Below are 20,016 nucleotides of genomic sequence, written 5' to 3'. Positions count from 1 at the left end.
ACTCGTCTGACCAGATCGGAAGGGAAACTAACGCTGTCTTGCAGTCTATTCAATGCTGGTCAATTACTAATCGATTAAAAATAAACGCAAACAAGTCTAAAGCTATACTGTTTCGACCCCGAAATAAACAAATCATTGTTCCGCAGTATGTTAAATTTGGTTCTGACTCAATAGAAATCGTGGAATGCCTGAAGGTATTGGGAGTGCACTTCAGTAGTCACCTTACTTGGGATGACCACGTTAATTTTGTAATGATAAAATTGTCTCGCATTGCAGGAATTCTTAGCAAACACCGCCACTTAATTCCACTTAAAGTTAAGTTGCTGCTTTATAAATCTTTGTTTGAATCTTATCTAAATTACGCTCACCTAGTTTGGGGAACTACTACGCTTGCTAATAAAAATAGACTCAATTTACTGCAAAAAAATCCTTGCGTTTCATTTGGAATTTGAGCTTCTCGGCCCACTCTGATCATTTGTTTCAGAAATACTGCATTACCAAAATTTTCGATCTTTATAATGTAAGATTAGCTCTTAGCTTCAAGAAAGAACTAGCGAAAAATTGCAAAAATTTATCTGAGCTGGCCTGCCTTTGCCCGAATGCGCCTGTATACACTTGCAGAAACACTGAACGATGGCACGTGCCCACCTTTCGTACATCATACGGTCTGCAAACATTATCTAATACTTTGCCGCGCTTACTGAACAAACTGGAAGCAAGAAACATAGATATGATGCGTACTTCCAAAAAGGAAGTGCGTAGATTGATAGTGTCATCCTGGTAGGTTTTTTTTTTATGTCGCCCATTTTGTTATCGCCAAGTGTCTATCGATTCTACCTTGCGGACCTTCGTTACAGACCTTCTTTTACTCCTTCTCTTTGCTACTCAAATTGTTCGCGCCTTCAACAACAAACATTACTTTTTTCCTGTGTGTACCGTTTTAATGCATTATGCATCCAATTTTTCGGGCCTTCAATTACTAGCCGTTGGTTTTCCTATGTGTAACATTTTAGTGCATATGCATCTCAGTGTGGGTGATACCCTGATTGGTGTAACCGTTTTTTTTTTGAAGCGCTTATTACTGTTCTGTTGTGTGCAGTAGCTCATATGTATACTTTTTATTATCAGTCTTTCTCTTACCGGTGCATCTTTTTTTTTGTAAATTGACACTATTTGCACTTTTGTATGTTTCAGTATTGCCTCGTCGTTTCTCTTTTTCTTGTTTGTAGCGTTCCCATGTTTTTCGAACACAATATCGTTTTTTTGTTTAGTTGTTAGCGTGCATATATTTTTTACTTGCATATTTTTGTTATCGCAATAGTATTGCGATACTTTGGTGTGTTGTGTTTATTACTGTAAATTTCTACAGCATGCATATCCGCCGTCTGCTGCTGACGTTTGAATTGGGCTGACGGGCCTGTCAAGCTGCTTGTATGCAGCTTTTGTCGTCAGCCTTTCAATGTATTCACGATAAATAAATAAAGATAAAGATAAATCAAATCAAATCATGCGGACCGACCACGCACCACCGCGACTTTGGACTCCAGTACCTGCTGGTGAACTGAGCAGGTACTTTAGGATATAAACAACAACAACAACAACAACAACAACAACAACAACAACAACAACAACAACAACAACAACAACAACAACAACAACAACAACAACAACAACAACAACAACAACAACAACAACAACAACAACAACAACAACAACAACAACGACAACGACAACAACAACAACAACAACAACAACAACAACAACAACAACAACAACATTGCTCTAGGTAAGACCATCCCATAGGCCAGCGAGAGCCACACCTGCTGTCCTCTTAAGCTGCCGTTCGTTCGCTAAGCTACGAACGACAGGCACCGAACATTCGTGCATTTTACCTGAAATGCGCAGTGTCTGAATACAAGGAGTGGCGCAAATAAATATACAAAACGCTGCTTCAGAGGTGAACAACGACCACATATAGGAAGAGAAAATGGAAAGTTGGTTGCTCAGACACAGACGCATCTAGTTTGTATATACATTTGCCAGTAAAACAACGAGTGTCATAGCGTGTGCGCCACGTGGAACTCTGGGAACCACTCAGTCATGAAGAAGACGCGCAAACTCAAAAAGAAGGCTAGCTACCCGATGCGGCGCTCTGTTCGCGCAATGGTAATTGTAATAATAAAAAAATCCGGGTGCCTTATTTTTATTCATGACGCACACAAATTTGTGCAGTCATTGCATTCTGTCGGTACCAACACTGTGAGAGAGGAACTTGGAAATTGAGAAGCTCTAAAAATGAACAGAAGGTAGAAGATCGTACAAACGAACGAAATCTGTCAGACGTAACGTTAAGAGACAAGGATACGACCGTTTGGGTTGGAAGCAAAATGGTGTCGTAGATATTTTTTAGCTTACTTCAGGATAAATAAATGGAGGCCATGCAACATGTAGACACATAGTACTATAAAAACCACGTAGACATTCTAGTTTCTGAAATAGAGCTGCATGGATATCGTGCGACAGAATTATATATATATATATATATATCTTCCCTGACGAAGGCCGGACCCCGGCCGAAACGTAGAAGCAATAAAGGTTTTCGCACGTTTGTCCACTCAAGTATATATATATATATATATATATATATATATATATATACATATATATAGAGCGATGTGCCCCACTTAGTCGCAAGAAATGACTGTATCACGGCTGGGAGCAACTACAGAACAGTATATTTAACAATATGTATAGCTAGTCGCGTGAAATGGTTGTATCACAGTTGAGAGCAATTACCGAGCTTTATATTCGGTACAATATCAGGTAAATGAGCGCAGGAAACGCAACGCTGAAGAATGCACCATCAGGAGGAAATACAATTACCCCCAGCCGTCATGAATAATACTCCCTCACGTTACGATGGTTTTAGCACTCTCGGCTGACTGCAGTTTGAGCGTTGAATGCTAAGGATGCCCCTGTTCTCCTACGTGCAGAGGCAACCTAGAGGCTCTTCCTGAAGGGCTGAGTGCTTTCGTGACCTTAAAAGGTAATGACAGCGAAACAAAGGGAATCAGGTCTGGGTGTTGGAATACGGGGAAGGCACGTTGTATTGTTACAGAGTGAATACCTAAGTACCTTACCGGGATAGCAATTTATAGCCTTATCTTACCTCTAAACCTATACCTTGCAATTTCGTAGTCGGGGCATCGGGCCAGTTGGGAACTGCGGAGGCAAGTCCAACTCCTCAAGTGTGACGGGGCATGCCGCATTGGAAACTGGATTGGGCAGCCAACCGACCGCTTCGGGGTCATTAAGATTAGGAAGTCGGGATTCGAGGGAGACGGCGAATAGACAGTGTTTGCTGGAGGCGTTCGTTAGGATGCAATACGAACGGTGGATGAAGGAGAAACTAAGAAAGGATTGAACAGAATGAGAAAGTTCCTAATGCGCGCTTTGCTTTGCGTACAAAATAACGGCATCTGCAAACATGCACCGAGGTGCCATTCGGCACGCAAATTGCCTTGCTGTAAAATGGTCTCCCTTCGAATAAATGTACGTTATTTTTTTTTTTTGCCAGTCTTGCAGATGACGATACAAAGAAGGAACGTGAAGCTATTTCGGCGTGACGGGACCTCCGAAACAAGTCCGCTCGTAAATCGTATTCCACGGTTTACTAAGAAAGGTCACTTTAACGAAAATGTGACCCAGAACTGACGTTAGAGAAAACAGCAACACAACACTCAGAAGTGGATGCGGTGAGCGGCTTTAAAATGGGAAAGAGCTAAAAATTGGTTTCATTGTGCTGTAAGAGAAACAGATAAAGTTTTCGGAAGCAATGCGTGCACCATGCTACTAATGGCATAAGTGCAGTCGACAGAAAATAACCAAGAACAATAAAGCACATCATGATTAAACTCTCGAAAGGCACTCTATTACAAGCTTTACAGTTGCTTACGCCGGCACCGAACTTGCACAGCAAGAATCCATCTCCATGGCCAAGAAACGTCCTGAGTCAATCAATGTACAAGCACTCGCTTTCTTTGTTAGACGCAATACTAATGATAACTAACAGACAACGATGCCAAGGAAAATACAGGGGACGTTGTTGGAAGTAATTGTAATGTAAATGCAAAGAAAGAAAAAAGTAAAATATAAGGTAAGAAAACGCAAAATATAAGGAAATTACTGTGACAAATGTGTTGCTAGCATAGCTACTGGTTTCTAGTCTTTCCCTCAGTACCAAAATGTCTATAAACGCGGGGCCAAGCCGGTTTAGTTGAAGAAAGTTAATAGGGCTCTGCGATCTAGTCACACCTAGAAGCACATCCTCTCGCAAACAGGCAATCGCCAAGGGTCATGTGTTTGCGTCTCAGTTTTCCTCTATATTTCCTCTTTTCTTTCAACACTAAAGTGTTCCATGCCGGGATCCACCACTGCTCCGTGACACATTTCCGCCACGGATATGACGTAAAATATTTACTAACACATCTTAGAAAAACGGAAAAAGAAGTTTCCAGCGGGGCGTCGAACAAGCGACTTCGCATTCGTCAGTGAACGACGCTAACCGCTAAGCCACCGAGCGACCCTAGTAACAAGTTAACGGCGAGCCATTTGTAAAGGCAATGTACTGCTGGCATTCCTAAGAGCTCGGCACTTCACCACGTTTTTGTCATCAGCACGGCGATGGCACGACGAGCGCACGTTGTGCAGGCGCGTTCTAAAGATCGCTGTGCCGAGTCACCCCGCGCGTCGGTGTGCTCAGGTGCCTCTACAAGACTTGGTCAAAGTGCGTATAAATGTCATTTAGCGTGGTGCCTCGCTCGCACGCCCTTATCTGATGATTTGGATGCTCTGTACCTCTCCTGCTTCCGCCGCAAACTTGCTTTGAAGTTACAGTAGTCGAAGAGAGCATGAACGTCACTTCACTCGCTGCTACGGCCGCGTTTACGAAAGGAGCGCACTGCCCATACACGAAGTAGGAATTGTGACCGTTGTTGACGCTCGTACAGGAGTAAACTTGTGCGTTTGCTTCGTACGCCTTTCATTCTGTTTTAGAAGCGCTCTGTACTTCTTCTGCTTCCACCGCAAACTTGCTTTGAAGTTACAGTAGTCGAGAGAGTACGAACGTCACTTCGCTCGCTGCTACGGCCGCGTTTACGAAAGGAGCGCGCTGCTCATACACGAAGTAAGAATTGTGACCGTTGTTCGCGCTCGTACAGGAGTACACTTGTGCGTTCGTTTCGTACGTATTTCCTTCTGTTTTAGAAGCGCGCTTTACGTGTCGAACTGTGACAGTTGTTTTCCGCGCCCGGCCAGTGCATGCTCCTTTCATGCGTGCTTTCTGCTTGAGGTGTGTGTGCAAGTTTCTTATTGCTTGCCGTTCTTTGCGTGACATTGCAATTCGTTACTGCAGCATTCATTACTTCGTCTTTGTGGCGATACAATGCACAATGAGTGTTTGGCTACCTTTGCGAGGAGCCGTTTCACTGCTGTGTTTTACCGATTCCTAAAAAGGGGAATCAACCACGTTTTCTTTTTTTCCCTTCTACAATCCTTTCCTCTGTTTTCCCCTTTCCAAAAGAAGCAGGCAGGCGTTGTCAGCTTGTTCCCATTCCCAATTATTTTGTCGTTTTTATTTTTTGTGTATAATAATAATAATAATAATAATAATAATAATAATAATAATAATAATAATAATAATAATCTGTCTAGAAGGACTGATCATGACCTTAAGATTCAAGAATACCGGACTGGAACGAACCTTTATGCTAATTCTTTTTTTGTTCATGCTGTACAAGGATGGAATCAATTGTCTTGTGACCAAGTGTGCTGTCATAACGAAGACTTGTTTTTTTTTTCAAAGCTGTATCGCCCCCCCCCCGCTTACACGCCTTTGGGCAAAGCAGGGTATTTCTGAATAAAGAATAAATAAAATAATAATAATAATAATAATAATAATAATAATAATAATAATAATAATAATAATAATAATAATAATAATACCAGTTGTCAAAAGCTGAGCTTACCCAGCCTGTTTATTTGTAGACGTTTGATGTTGAAAGGGTTGATATATGAGCCCTTTTCAAATGAAACAGCCAGCCCACGTATACGTGGTCGTGCCACGCCTGAAGGGGTGCCAAGCCTGAAGTAAGGGCAGAGCTGGGTGGTCTCTTTTGCTTCACGTTATATTAAAGACGATAGTATTTCTTGGGGACCTTCGACGCCGAAATTTCGGTCTGTCTGTACATTTGTCTGTTTGTCCGCGGTAACGATACTCCAAAAAACACCAAACGATACCTCAAACGGCCAACCACGTCTGCAGCGCCCACCAATATTGATCATGTTTCAGCGTTCATACTTGTGCAATTGTCAATTAAAAGCAATTATTGCGCATATCTGAGGCACCATAACAAGACGCCAATGTTTTGTATGTGTGTCTTTATACTAGAGAAGGCACACACAAGTAATTTTCAAGACCGTAGCGTTTATCACGCTGCACTGTCAGTGCAACGCGATGCTCAAAAAGGCAAGTATTTCAACGCTTTGCTAAGACGACGCGGTGGTGGCACCTGCCCGTCGCTTTGCGTTCTACATCTTATCGTCTCCCAGACAGGCGCGCATCTTTCTCCGCGGGCGCGCACGTCTTCCTTGATTTTCGAAGATAACTGCCAGATGGCGCTCGTGTCTAACATGCCTCGATGCACTCGTTCGCTTTCGCTGCATGGATCGAGACTTTCTAACGCTGAGCTTCCAGAATAAAATTCACCAATTTTCTCGAGCAAAACATCAAATAAACGTTTTGTTCACCCTCTCCACCCGCAAGACTATCGTCTTTTGACGACATTTGCAGTAAAACATGCAGATACGGGGCCAATTTTTTAGCTTTTCTGCTCCCTCTCTCTGTTTTTTTACGTCCTTCTCCGTTCAATCCTATTTCTGTATTTAATTACTCGTCTTTCTCGCTCTTTTTTCTTTCTTGTATTTCTCTTTCTGTACTTCTTGCTTTTTTCGTTTCTATTTCTTTATCTCTCTGTTTATTTATTTCGAACACACACTTTAATTTTATGTCTTTCTTTTCTCCTTTTTTAGTCTATTTCTCTTTTTCTTCATATGACACACTTCTTTCTTTGATATCTCTTTTTACATTCCTTTCTTCGCTAAAGCCTTGCCTATTCGTGGTCTTCCCTCTTTCTAAAAAAGTAGCGTTCTTCAGGACCCAATAAAGTTCTTCGTCTGTCTGTCTGTTTCTCGTTCTATGCTTTGCATCACTCTCTGCCTCCTCTTTTGCATCCTCCTAACACTCAATTTTATTTCACGCACCATTGCTATAACACATAAAATGCTATTCTATACAAGCGCACCTGGATAGGTGAGTGCTATGGTTAAGATGCTCTTTTGCGGATCGTAGGTGCCCACGTTCGAATCCACCTCACCAGAGTTTTTTTTCGTGAGGACTTTTTCTTTTTCTCTTTCTATCTCTCTCACTGTACTGGTTCTCGTGGCCATCAGGCCTCTCCCTACAAGGACCTCGACATACATCAAGCGTGGCATTGGCGCCGCCTGCAAACTAATACATTCCCGAATCTGCATAAGCTTCACATCATGTGCGTGCAGAGATAGATATTCCAACGCATGGCCGTGGTGCGGAGATACTCCTACGCTAATGCATATAACTTACAGCTGTCCAGAGCGACCAGTCACTGTTTACATAGGCCATACGCACCCAATACAAGCGTGGTCTTGGAGGCGCGACTATCTGAATGAACCTTGGGAAACCAAGTAGCGACCTAGGGACAGGCCCACCGAACCGCTATAACTAGTGCAGCTTTGGAAGGATGTCCCCACCCGCGACGAACCACTTTTCTTAAAATAAATGCTCTCTCTCTCTCTCGGCCATTAGTTAACGAAAAGCGCAAAGAGCTCCAATCTTCCACGAACTACCAAATGACCCCCGACCACGCACCTGACAACGACGTCCAGAGAACAGTATTGCTCGTGGGTTTCAGTTTCGTTCATAATTGCGCCATCTCCGGTTGCACACATGCGTGGACCTTTTGCCTGGGTCTGCATCGCCACACCCCGAAGCCCTCCTTTCGCGTTTTCCTTTCTTTCCCCAGCTTCTTGCGGTTATTAATTATTCGTTAACGAAGCACTGAAAATGACCCTGTTAGTGACATAAAGAAAGAAAAAATAGAGAAGGAAAAAAATTGTGCCACGAGGAAGCCAACACCTCAACAAGGTAGCAGGACCCGTACTTCCGTGCCCTGGAGAAACGAATGTCGCCATGCAAATGAGGGACATCTCCCGCGAAGGCATCTTCGCAAGTGGGGAAACTTTCTCCACTCCTTTCTTCCTCCTTCTTGCATTTACGCCGACCTCCTCGCCTTTGGCCTTTACACTTCCTCTGCAGACCTTTTCTCATCTCTCTCTTGTGTTCCCTCCTAGTACTCTTGCCCACAGCTGGACTGCTAAAAACGACTCTCGAGACTCATGACTCCCTCTCTCCCCTGTTCTTCTCCAACTTCCCCTCACGCCGCTAACCCTCTGGTCCTTTTATAACTTCAATGTTTTTTCTTACTCATTCCCACTCCTCGCCTCTCGCCGGCTCTCCATCTTAGCTCTGCTTAGCGGCTTTATTTGTCCCGTTCCTTTCTTCTCTCGTCCTCTCTCTTTCCTTCCCCCTCGGTCAATCGATGGACCTGATCGAAAAGCGGTCCGGATAATGCGCTCTATCGATCTGCGACACACCTGGATTGCGACGACGAAACGACGCCGCCGCCTGCTGCCTTCCTACCTCCCTCCCTGCATGCTTCGTATACGTTCTATCCTCCCTCTACTTCTCCTCTTCCCTATGGTCGTTCCTGCACTGTCGTCTCACCCTGGCTAACGCGTCCCCCTGTTTCCTCAACATCCCCAGGCATTCTTCTCTAAAGATTTCTTTCTTTCTTTGTTTTCTTCTGAGCTCGGGTCACACGCCACAGAACTCCCAAGAACGACTCGATGTCACCACTCTTAAAGAAAGGAACCGTACTTGTTGCCACGTTTTAGCCTAGATGATTTAAATGTTTCAGGACGCAGAACATCGGTAGCGTATACTGCGTCGCATTATGGCCGGAACGGTAAAACTGGTGGACATTTCCTATAAATATGTCTTTTGAGTTTAATTTCTTAAGTTTAGTGCTTTATATATAGAACAGCTTCGTTACATTTTAATAAGTTGAAAGCCTTAAATACAGGACAAGCGACCATCGGTGTCAACACGAGCGATTCAAAAAGTCATAATGATGTGGTGACGTTGTCCAATGACGTCACAGATCACAAATAATTGTGATACCAACACAACGTCATAGTGACGCAAATGTGTATGCATCTTATTGACGCATAAACATCGGAGCTCTGTCACTGCCATCACTTCAACGTCGTCCCTTGCCATCGTTACTTGGTAAGAGTTGGACCGATCTCGGAGGCACGGTGGGATCAGTAGATGGACCAATCTCGGAGGCAAGGTAAGATCAGTAGGTGGACCAATTCCGGAGACATAGCTCTCGGTAGCGGGGACGGGGGGGCTCAATGCAATCGAATGAGAAGTAAAATACAATGGCTTTAGCCTTCCACTCATGATAGACGAACGCAAAAGATGCAACTTGGGTCATTTATGCCTCATATGCACATTTAAACTCAGTGGCACTTGCGCTGTTCTCCTCAGCGTAAGCAGAAACATCGCGTGAAAATTTATATTTTCTCTCTCTCAATTCTTCTCTATATAGTAAAGTTATTTCAGGGAAAATGATGAGGGATATAAATGAGGCGAATCCGATCAAAGAAGGCGCTAAAGAGTCGTGTTCTTGTCTGCCTGGCCTTTCTGCGTCAGTCTTCCTTTCGTACTAATTTGGCTATGTAATAATGTGAGACCAAATACCAAAACGGTCTACCCTACGCTTTCGATACGGTTTTTTTTTTTGTCAATGACGTTATTCCGGTTGCAGTACGCGATCGTTCGTTGGAGTAATCTGCACCACCGTTCAACCCTTTGCTCAGCTGTAATGCCTGAAGCTTTGCTTTGGCGTATTACAGCCGGAATAAAGGCCCTACCCTTGCATTTTTATTTTTGCTGTGTTTCTTGCTTTTTTTTCATTAGCCTCCTCTATCTCGCACTGCATTCGCAACACTGCAAGGTTTCGCAACAGAATGCCATTTCCAGCGGAGAGCACACAGTATTGATTACGTTCTGCTGGTGCACTCTACTGCGAAGTGGGCACTCTCCTCTAAACTCTTTCATGTCGGGCAACGTCATTTGCCGTGCATGCCATGCATCTGCAGAGGGCCGATGTGCGAAACTTTCCCACGTAACGAGTCGCTTATGCGGTGACGACTCGCGTTATGCTCACGTGGGGCAAAGTTGTGACACGGCCGAGCGGACGGGCGTTCGCTGCTTGCTGATTGAGCACACCGATCTCCGGAGTGGAAGTGATACAACCTGACGGAGGGGCCAATGCGTACAGCCTGGACCACGTGGTGTTGCCAAACGAGAACCTCCGTGGGTGCTCGCTCCAGGTGCTCAATCGCACCAACGGACTGTCGATCGAATTGGCCGTCCACGGTGCGGAACCGAAACGCGAATGGTGCTCATGGTATGTCGGCGAATGCGCTACTGCTTGCTCTTGCGTGGTTCACATGCCTCCCTATACGCCCCTGGCTAACGTACGCGAGTGATCTATGCACAAGAGGAGCGATTTAAACGTACTAGAACGGGAAAGTCACTATCAGTTTCACAACATCTCACGGATTTCTGTAATGCTTTCAGATGCACGGTTGATTCACGTGCACACGAGTCCCAATGCTTGACAAACATTTTTTTATTGAGCGCCCAGCAGTTTCACGACCCGGACTTAGGTGAACGCCAGGATGTCCAAACCATGCCTAGTTGCCGCTTCGTGCGTCTGCTGGGCGGCCCAGATTTGGTAGGAGAGTTGTGCAGGGCCTCGGTCAAGCTCACCTCACCGGTCAAGCTCACCAAATACTCAATTGTGAGTATTTCCTTTAGCGTTTGTTTCACATTCCCGGAACGCGTTCTTTAATGTAGAAGGTTCTAGAGAGTATATTTCGCAGGTACTGTCGTGATAGATCTCAGGGTGAAATCTATAATACGCTAGCGGGGTTGGACAAGCGTTAGTCTGTAACTGGCACCAGGTGGTAGCCTGGGCTCTACATAATTTGTTGAGGTGGAGCGAAACTGCTGCGAGCCAGATATTAAAGCCTTAGTTATTTCATTGTAGTTTATCAGCCTGTCCTCGCACTTTACTGTTATTTCTTTTAACATCTATTTTCTATCATCCCCTGACCCCTCTCCTCTGCACAGGGTAGCCAGCCAGTCTAAGAACTGGCTAACCTGCCTCTCCTTGCACTTGTTTCCTTGTTTCTCGTTCTCAAGCCTGCACCGGGTAGTTTTTGTACTGAGCGTTTCACCTCACGAAATATATGACTGTTGTGTGTTGGTTGAAGTGCTACCGGCTCCTAAACACTAGCTTCGATGTTGCCTTCAACATGGCTCATAGAAGTGTGTGAGGTAGCAACGCGGAGAGTGACTGAGAAAATTGAGATGTAAACGTCACTTACAAGCCTTGGAGAATCCAGCCTCTGAATGACTAGAGGAGACATGAAGGCAGCCTGATGGTTATACCTGAAAAAAAAGAAAAAATGCGTGAAAAAAAAACGTGTAATACAAATATATTGACAAATAACACAAACCTCAGTATTAGCAATGAATGACAACGTATGGTATACTAAATGTGAAAATTTACGTTGTATGGATCTTTGTCATGCTTTAGTTACATACGTGCAAGCAGCGTTGAGTGAAGACAAGCAGGGCTTAGTCAACACTGAACAGCGGAAGTAACATGTGTTGGCATGCTGCCCGGAATACCTCCCCTGTACTCAGCGAATAAACTGTCAATCACTAACTTTCTCTGTGTGTTATGCCAAATTCTACAATATTAATTATCATTCTGCTCATCGTGGTATGGTATTATGGTGAAAGTGCACGCACGCACGCACGCACGCACGCGCACACACACACACACACACACACACACACACACACACACACACACACACACACACACACACACACACACACACACACACACACACACACACACACACACACACACACACACACACACACACACACACACACACACACGCAACAAGAAGCTAAAAGCTATGTAACGTGCTCGACTACGAATCGAAAACCACCGTTACTAGGGATGCCAGCGATCATTGAATACCCCAAACGATGCACCTGTTGAATGCCCTGCTCTGTGAAAGGAACGGCCTGCCTTTATCTACGCGTGGGTCGCTCGTGAAAGGAGAGAACGTTTTTGCCCGCGGCCTCACCGATACGAAACAGAAAACTTGGGTCACAGTCTACTTTTTTGCGCTACGAGACCATTGGACAGGGATCAATTGGCGTGTATGTGTTATTCATCGCAAACAAAAATTAATTGGTATTAGTATCAAACACTAAAATAAGCAGCTGTGGTCACGGCTTCTTCGACAGCAATGCATATTCTTGTCTGAGAATATAAATGCATGTTCGCGTAGTAAATATACGTTTGTCCTTGTCACAGCGCGCAAAATAAACAGAATATAGAAAGAAATGTAGTAGATGCACAGATTTTATAAATGGCTCCTAACCATCCCATATGTTGAGATCCAATACATTCTTTGTAATCATATGCCTAATAAATGCGTACCTTCTCCTTTTAATCTCTGACACCTAAACCTTGAGTGAGTCACCTTCCTGCCGCGATGCACGAAACACGAAGGCCAAATAAAACAAAATCAGTTTTCTAGTTGTTAACCAGCCCATCTCCGTGCTATCTGATTTATAATTACAGGCATGATACTGTATATACAGATTATTAGGTCATTTCGGACATTATTACTGAAGGGATACCAACATTTTGTGCCTCTATGATTTGCGAAAAAGCGTCGCCTGCTTTCAGGTTCTCGGTACCTAAGCGAGTGCGTCGAAAGGACGAGAGAGGCGTGCAGGAAAATCTCGTATACCTCTAGATGACAAAGTGTACCTCCTCTTTTATGAGCAAGAGGGAGGACGATGTAAGGCAGGGAGACAACAGCGCGTTTTATAGACTAAATCGTCTCCCAGTTCTCTTCTATTCATCAATGTGAGGAGCCCCTAGTTATCCGGAGAGACTCGGCTGCTTTTTGGGAGGTAGGACGTTCAAGTCTTCAAGAGATATAAAATGAAAAGAAAAGAACTAGCAGAATAAAGAGAGCTCCGCCCAAAGACGGAGTAGGCAGTGTACAGAGAGCGATAGCAAGATGTCACTGAGAAGATGGTGAAGCGCAGAAGAGCGCAGTTTCCTTTCTTCTTTATTTTTTGCCCGAATCTTTCTCGCTTATACCGGTGTTCAGTTGTCTGCGCTGGTGCCGGGGACACATGTCGGAAACAGGGATACGTGGTAATCAGCGCGGACAACCTCTGATGAGGCGGGGTAAAGAGAGAGAGTGAAGGTGAAGAGAAGTCGAGGACGGTGCCCTACGCAGAGGCATGCTTTCCCGGAGCTCTTTACTGCGAAACGGCAGTGCTTCGGCAAACTACAGTTGCACTGCTGAATTGCAGCTACACGAAAAATGCTTTCTGGCCTGTTCTGTTCTTGGTTTGGCCCGTCTTGGTGTCACTTTCGAGCTCGTTGGTTTGTTTGTATTTACGATCGTATAAGTTGCCGTGTGTCGAGCAGTGACCTTTCTTGTAGGAGACATCGTACTGCAACGGAAGGGGCCACATGGAACACGAAAAAAAGAACTACTCAGAAATGAAAACAAAAATGTTCAGATTTCTCCTTCTCTGCAATCCCCTCCCCGTCCTCCTCGTAAGGCCTGACGACGAGGCAATCGCTCGTACGTACACACCAGTCGTCTCCGGACCACGGAGAAATGATTGTCGATCTCTCGCGCGCGCTCAGACGCCCGCACAGACGCACGCGGGAAGTGGTCGTTAGCTCCACCGCCCTCCCTTGATCCCGCGATCATCTCCATCCTAGTCGTTTCCGTTACTCATGCTTCTTCTTTTTTCTTCTCTGTCATTGTTTTCTGCCTCTTGGATTGAATAAGACACCACACGGCTCCTCCCTCGCACCCGGGCCCACCACTGTCAGGCGCCAGGACGTCGGCTCCACTCTGAATGCCCAGCTGCTCCTAATGCCCCTACAGCTAGGTAGTCTTTGTCACCAGATGAGGCCAGCCCATACGCTCATGGTCTCCGTTCACACGATGGCTGTAGGTGACAGCGATGACACTCGTGTTGTGTCTAACTCGTGCTGCATACTCTCGGTGGTTGCTTTCGTGCAAGCCTGTCGCCAGTCACCATGGGCTTCAGCAGGAATTCCGTCTTATGGGGTGCAAGCTCGTGTTGCTTCACGGTGGGGGATGGGGGGGGAGGAGCAAGTGCTTTTTTGCAGCTCCTTCCCAACACCCATGCCAGTCACGAATGCCCGAGCCATTCTGAAAGCATCCTCGTTGGATGTGTTCACTTCACTTCATGTCAAGGCCAAGTGCCTACACACATATTGAATTCTTCCTGTTGTCCTGCTTTAACAACGAAGCTGGTTAGCGAATTGTTCTCTGTTTTCCTCATACCAAAAAGCTATCATAATCACAAACAGGTATGCACCACAGGAGTTGGGTACAATAAGCTACTCACTGCTGGTACACTAACAGAGAAGGCAATAGTTAACCCAACAAACGTTATGTTCCCAAAAAATTGTGTGGCCTATTAAAAAATCACCATAAATTGGTGCTTTTTGTGGATGCTGGGCAGTACAATACGCGGCGGGCCTTTGATGTGTTGGTTGCCGATGGTAAAAGGCAGCTGGTGTCCCGGGCCCCAGTTTGTACTGATAAGGTCACAGTTGCGGAGGAGGTCGCCATTACACTAGTTCTTCAGGCAGCGGAGATACCTTGATTGTGGTTTATTCTGGGTGGAGATCAGCCGTTCGGGCCTTCTCTGGAGATTTGATTTCGCAGTAGGTGGCACGGCTCATTAAAAGTGATGGCAGACAGGCGAAATGGGTTGGTGGTCACCATATTTCTTGGTTTCCAGCGCACGTTGAGAGTGTTGATGGGTTTAATCTTAATGCCAGCGCTCAGACCCTCGCACGTGAATGCACGGACCATGAGGTTGGTGGTGAAGCGTCTGAGGGGTGGCGGGTGGGGGGGCGTGGTATTGACTTTAGAAAAGTTCTTTTGACAACGTTTCATGAGATTACGTCTAGCTACAGGCTGGGTCGGAGACATTTCCTTCCTAACGCTAGGCTCAACAGAGCCCAGTGAATCACTTTTCGACTCCTACAGATGGGTACATATATTTGCCCGTGAATGTATCGTAGGATAAAGCTTGGACTTTCATGAAGAGTGACTTCGTTGTGTTCTCGAAAGTTGCTCACTGACTCACATACTCCGGCCGTGCACGGCGAAAGCGGGGGTTGATTCACTTGACGAGGACTCGTGGCGGCGGAGCTCACACAGCTCGGACTTGGGTCTACTACTACTGGCTATCCGGAGGACCCGGGTCATCGCGGAGAGTCTTCACCTTCCTGTGCCGACCTGGGTGGAGCCGCCAACTGGTTGAGGGGGCCTTGGGACTTCCTTAAACTAGTCCCCCCAATTTCTTTAATGAAGTTCTTTGTATGTATGCCTATACGGGCATGTACCACGGAAATCGCGTAAATTCCAGTACACACACAATTTCCACTCAAACGGAAGCAGGCAACAGTTGGCCCAACAAACGGCTGCAGAGCGACGGCGTCGAGCCAAAAACCCAGAGTAAGTACAAAGAGAGAACACTATAGGGAACGAAAAAGCCAATGGAAGCTGAGAGAATAGCTCGAAACGAGGGAAGGCCTACGCCAACGACGACGCACCTGTGTCGCATCTGTGGTTAAACTAGAACATATCTGCGCTGAAAATCAACGTGGAAACAACGCATCATCGCCGCGCAAAAACTAAACAACCACCTAGATAAAAGCAATCGGACTACTCTTCAGAAGCATCCAGTTTCGCTGTACCAAGGCTTGCACGACTCAGTGCAAGCTTGGCACTATTTTTGTACATTATTTGCGTTGCTGTGGAGCACTGTATACCGATTGACCGGACGTATGCAGTGTTCGAGAAAGCGTAGCGGCGTTGCACCTAACAGGGCATATGCAAAATACCACGCGTGACGTTGCCAGCAGCATGAGACACCTCGTGTCATGCTGCTCCTGTTTAATTTTGGAAGCTGTTCGCGATCTTCGTATTAATGGAGGTAATGCTACGCGACCCGTTGAAGGCACTTACTTTTCGCGCTGTATTTGTAATAATTCGTTAGCGCGATTGACGAAACCAGCGGTGAGGTGTAAACAAGGCAGAATTAAGGCTTACGCCGTGCAAACAAAACAATGGCAGAAACAACGTAGACGACGACAAAGCATAGGGTATGTGGTTGGGAAACTTACTTCCCATGTATACACGCCGTTTTTGTGCAAACCACTTAACTGTAGTTGCTTCTCGTCGTACTCGCTGTCGAAATCTGCGCGGGATATTATAAACCTCGACAACGAATGAGATGAAAATCAACTACGTTGCGACAGTCCGTGGCGGGCTCTCCTTTGCGGACCGCCACATCTTCGTTAAATTACTTCGCCTAGCTTCTCTTCGCAGGCCGTTTTCGTGACTGAACATGGACAATGCAAAGGCAGATCCACAAGACACAAACCTTCTTTCTTTCTTTCTTTCTTTCTTTCTTTCTTTCTTTCTTTCTTTCTTTCTTTCTTTCTTTCTTTCTTTCTTTCTTTCTTTCTTTCTTTCTTTCTTTCTTTCTTTCTTTCTTTCTTTCTTTGTTCAATGAGCAAATTAATGAATTAAATTTCTCTATCAATGCTAAAATATTCGTCGGTGAGTTTGAAGACAGCCTTAGAGATGTGAACTTAAATATCGACCAACTTAAATCAAAGATCATAAGTCTGTATTGCAGCACGTGCCTGAAATACGGCTCACGTACTATGTTCATACTCGACATTACTCGATCACCATCATGCATAGGAGTCGTTCGAATAAATAAGGAATAAATGCCAAGCAATAATAGGAGTTCGATGCAATCGGTGTGAAAAGATGTGAACGAAAACAACGGACGCCACAACAGCGTAACTTCTGCTTCGACATTTTGAAGACAACATTCTGATTGCCCGACACATAGGAGTCAAAAACTCATTTCTTGATCATTCGAAAAAAAGTAGAGTCTTGCAGTGTCTCCTCTATATAGAGGAGGCGTTGAGCCTGGCTTCATTAATGGCGCCGTTTCGTCTTGTTCGCAGTACAATAAAAACTAGCAGCACGAAACAATGCTTGAGACATTGAAGTTACACAAAAAATGGCAACATATTCATGAAGTGAATGATGAAGAGTGGGGCGAAGCATCCATCCGTCCATTCGTTCTTGCTTTCGTCCATCCATGCGTGCGTCTGTGTGGCCGCCCATGCGTCCATCCGCCCGTCCATGCGTGCGTCTGTTCGTGCGTCCGCACGTTCATCTTTGCGTCCGTCCCTGCTTTCGTCCATGCACCCGCTCTTGCGTCCGTCCATGCGTACATCCGTCCGTGCAGCCATCCGTGCGTCCGTCCATGCATCTGTCTGTGTGTCCGTTCGTCCACCTATTCAACACTCCAAGTACCACCATCTTGCATCTTTTCATCATATATTCATTGTATAGAAGCACCGCAATCTAGCGGACATTCCAAGGACTGAACGAGAGGAGGCACACGCACACTCTCTCACGGCTTGCGCTTCGTGTCTACTTCCCACCTTTAACCATCTCGAGTTCATGGTATATACTAGTTCACTGTATTCATGGCATTGCAGCCCAACGCTCGCTAAACCTTTCAAAAAACGTAGGAGCTTACGCCGAGCGAGTAAACGTACCAAACCTTTCTTGTCTTCTGTGCGTTGTTGAACGATAAAAAATTCGCAGCGTGCGCGTTAACTAAAAGCCGAATTCTCCTGCTCTCATTCCCCCTTAGCAGCGATTGGCGTGTACATTGAGCACTATCTTTTATTGTTTAACAACGCACAGAAGAAATCGCTCACCAGCACCACCTTGGAGGTCAAAATGTTATACTTGTTACACACTACTACAGTGGCTACGATGAACGAACGGGTGCCTCTATAAGGAGCTTCGCCCCTAAAATTTGCGAAGCTGTTCACGCGACATAAAGAAAGGGCACATAACATAATAAAGTATAGAGGAGAGGTTACACCAAGAAAGCACTACAGCTTATCGGAGAAGTTGCCTGGACACGTTCGATCAATCACACACACGTACGTAAACGCACAAAACAAGAGAAAGGGAACGCCGGCTCTCGGTACGAGAGTTTACGCTAACAAGAAATACGAAGGAGCCTGCGGCAAGAGATGGAGAAGAAGAAGGGGGCTTACACGCACTAACGCTATTCGGTAATCTGTAGGAACAAGACCACAGTGTGGCAGGGCGGCACAAGACCGGCAACGCGGCCGCTGATTCACTGCATGCCTAATGGAGCGAGCAAGCGGACGACAGAGAATATCCAAGGTGGAGTGCCTCGCTCTTCTTCGAGCAAGAAGCTACGGACGAGGCAAGGGTCTCTTGTCCCTTCCCTATACTGCCTGTGTTGCGCTTGTCCTTGTCTTTGAAGTGCAAGTCGGCGATACGGTGGCCGTTAGTGGGATCTCACGTTAGGACCGGCGTACTGTTCGGCTATAGTAGCAGTAAGGCACGCGAACCCTTTGCGAGACGGCGCCTGAAGAAGAAAGTCTCTGTACCCACTTCGGGCGCGCTTTTACGGCTGGCCGTATTCGCGGCACAATGGGCAGGACTGGTATAAATGGGAAACGCGAGGCGCTGCCCTGAGTGAAAGCGAGCTTTGGTTGGTGCGGCCGCCGCGTACGATTTGCTTGAGAGAGAACATAACGCCGCAGATAGACTGGCAGTGAGGAGCTGATCCCCCAGGGAAAGAAAAAAAGAAAGGAAGGCCGCTGGTGCGATAACTCACAAGTGTTCGATAAATCCACGTCCCTTTGACCTCGCAATCTGGGCAGCTTTTTCAACGGTATATAGCCCTATGAGATGGTTTTATAAGCAGTCTCTGCCTATAGGGTCAGAATATAAAATGGTATGAGGGATGATAAAGGAGATGTAGTTGAACGACGCTATCTACTCCGTCGCGTGGTGGCCAAATATATATTTTGATCGCGTAATAAACGTAAGAACAGTTCTTGGTACGCGCTGTTAATCGTTTATACTCTTCCATATAGCTATAAACGAGCAGTTTTTTTATGACAAGCACAAAGGATCAGTGATAATGATAATGCTTTGGTCGTGTGTATAAAACACGTTGCTGAGGAGTGCGCTACTAGACACACCTACCAAAAAAGGGCATGACGTGCGCTCCACCTACGACTTTTCCAGCTTCTTTTTTTTCTTTCAATATTAGAAGGTGTCACAAAACATGTTCTGAGAACACGTACATAAATAGACTGTATAGATGCACCAAATCTCGCCCCGCCGCAGTGGTCGAGTGGCTAAGGTACTCGGCTGCTGACCCACAGGTCGCGGGTTCAAATACCGGCTGCGGCGGCTGCATTTCCGATGGAGGCGGAAATGTCGTAGGCCCGTGTGCTCAGATTTGGGTGCACGTTAAAGAACCCCAGGGGGTCGAAATTTCCGGAGCCCTCCACTACGGCGTCTCTCATAATCATACGGTGGTTTTGGGACGTTAAACCCTACAAATCAAATCATCAAATCAATTGATTGATTGATATGTGGGTTTAACGTCCCAAAACCACTATATGATTATGAGAGACGCCGTAGTGTAGGGCTCCGGAAATTTAGACCACCTGGGGTTCTTTAACGTGCACCCAAATCTGAGCACACGGGCCTACAACATTTCCGCCTCCATCGGAAATGCAGCCGCCGCAGCCG

The 20,016-nt window shown here is 45.7% G+C and overlaps 1 protein-coding gene across 6 annotated transcripts in view; it reads right to left on the bottom strand.

Annotated features, from left to right (window-relative positions):
* Positions 1-20,016, bottom strand: part of LOC119173478 (metabotropic glutamate receptor-like) — a 450,920-nt gene that overhangs the window by 113,745 nt on the left and 317,159 nt on the right. For all 6 annotated transcript variants that reach the window (XR_012895306.1, XM_075894965.1, XM_075894964.1 and 3 more), the window contains one exon: positions 11,617-11,680. The gene's annotated coding sequence lies outside the window, so the exon portion shown is untranslated. The remainder of the gene's footprint in view (positions 1-11,616; positions 11,681-20,016) is intronic.

The sequence above is a fragment of the Rhipicephalus microplus genome, chromosome 5 (genome assembly GCF_043290135.1).
Source record: "Rhipicephalus microplus isolate Deutch F79 chromosome 5, USDA_Rmic, whole genome shotgun sequence".
Taxonomy (NCBI): domain Eukaryota; kingdom Metazoa; phylum Arthropoda; class Arachnida; order Ixodida; family Ixodidae; genus Rhipicephalus; species Rhipicephalus microplus.
The sequence above is the reverse complement of the archived record's forward strand: the minus strand, read 5'-3'. Positions and strand labels throughout refer to the sequence as shown.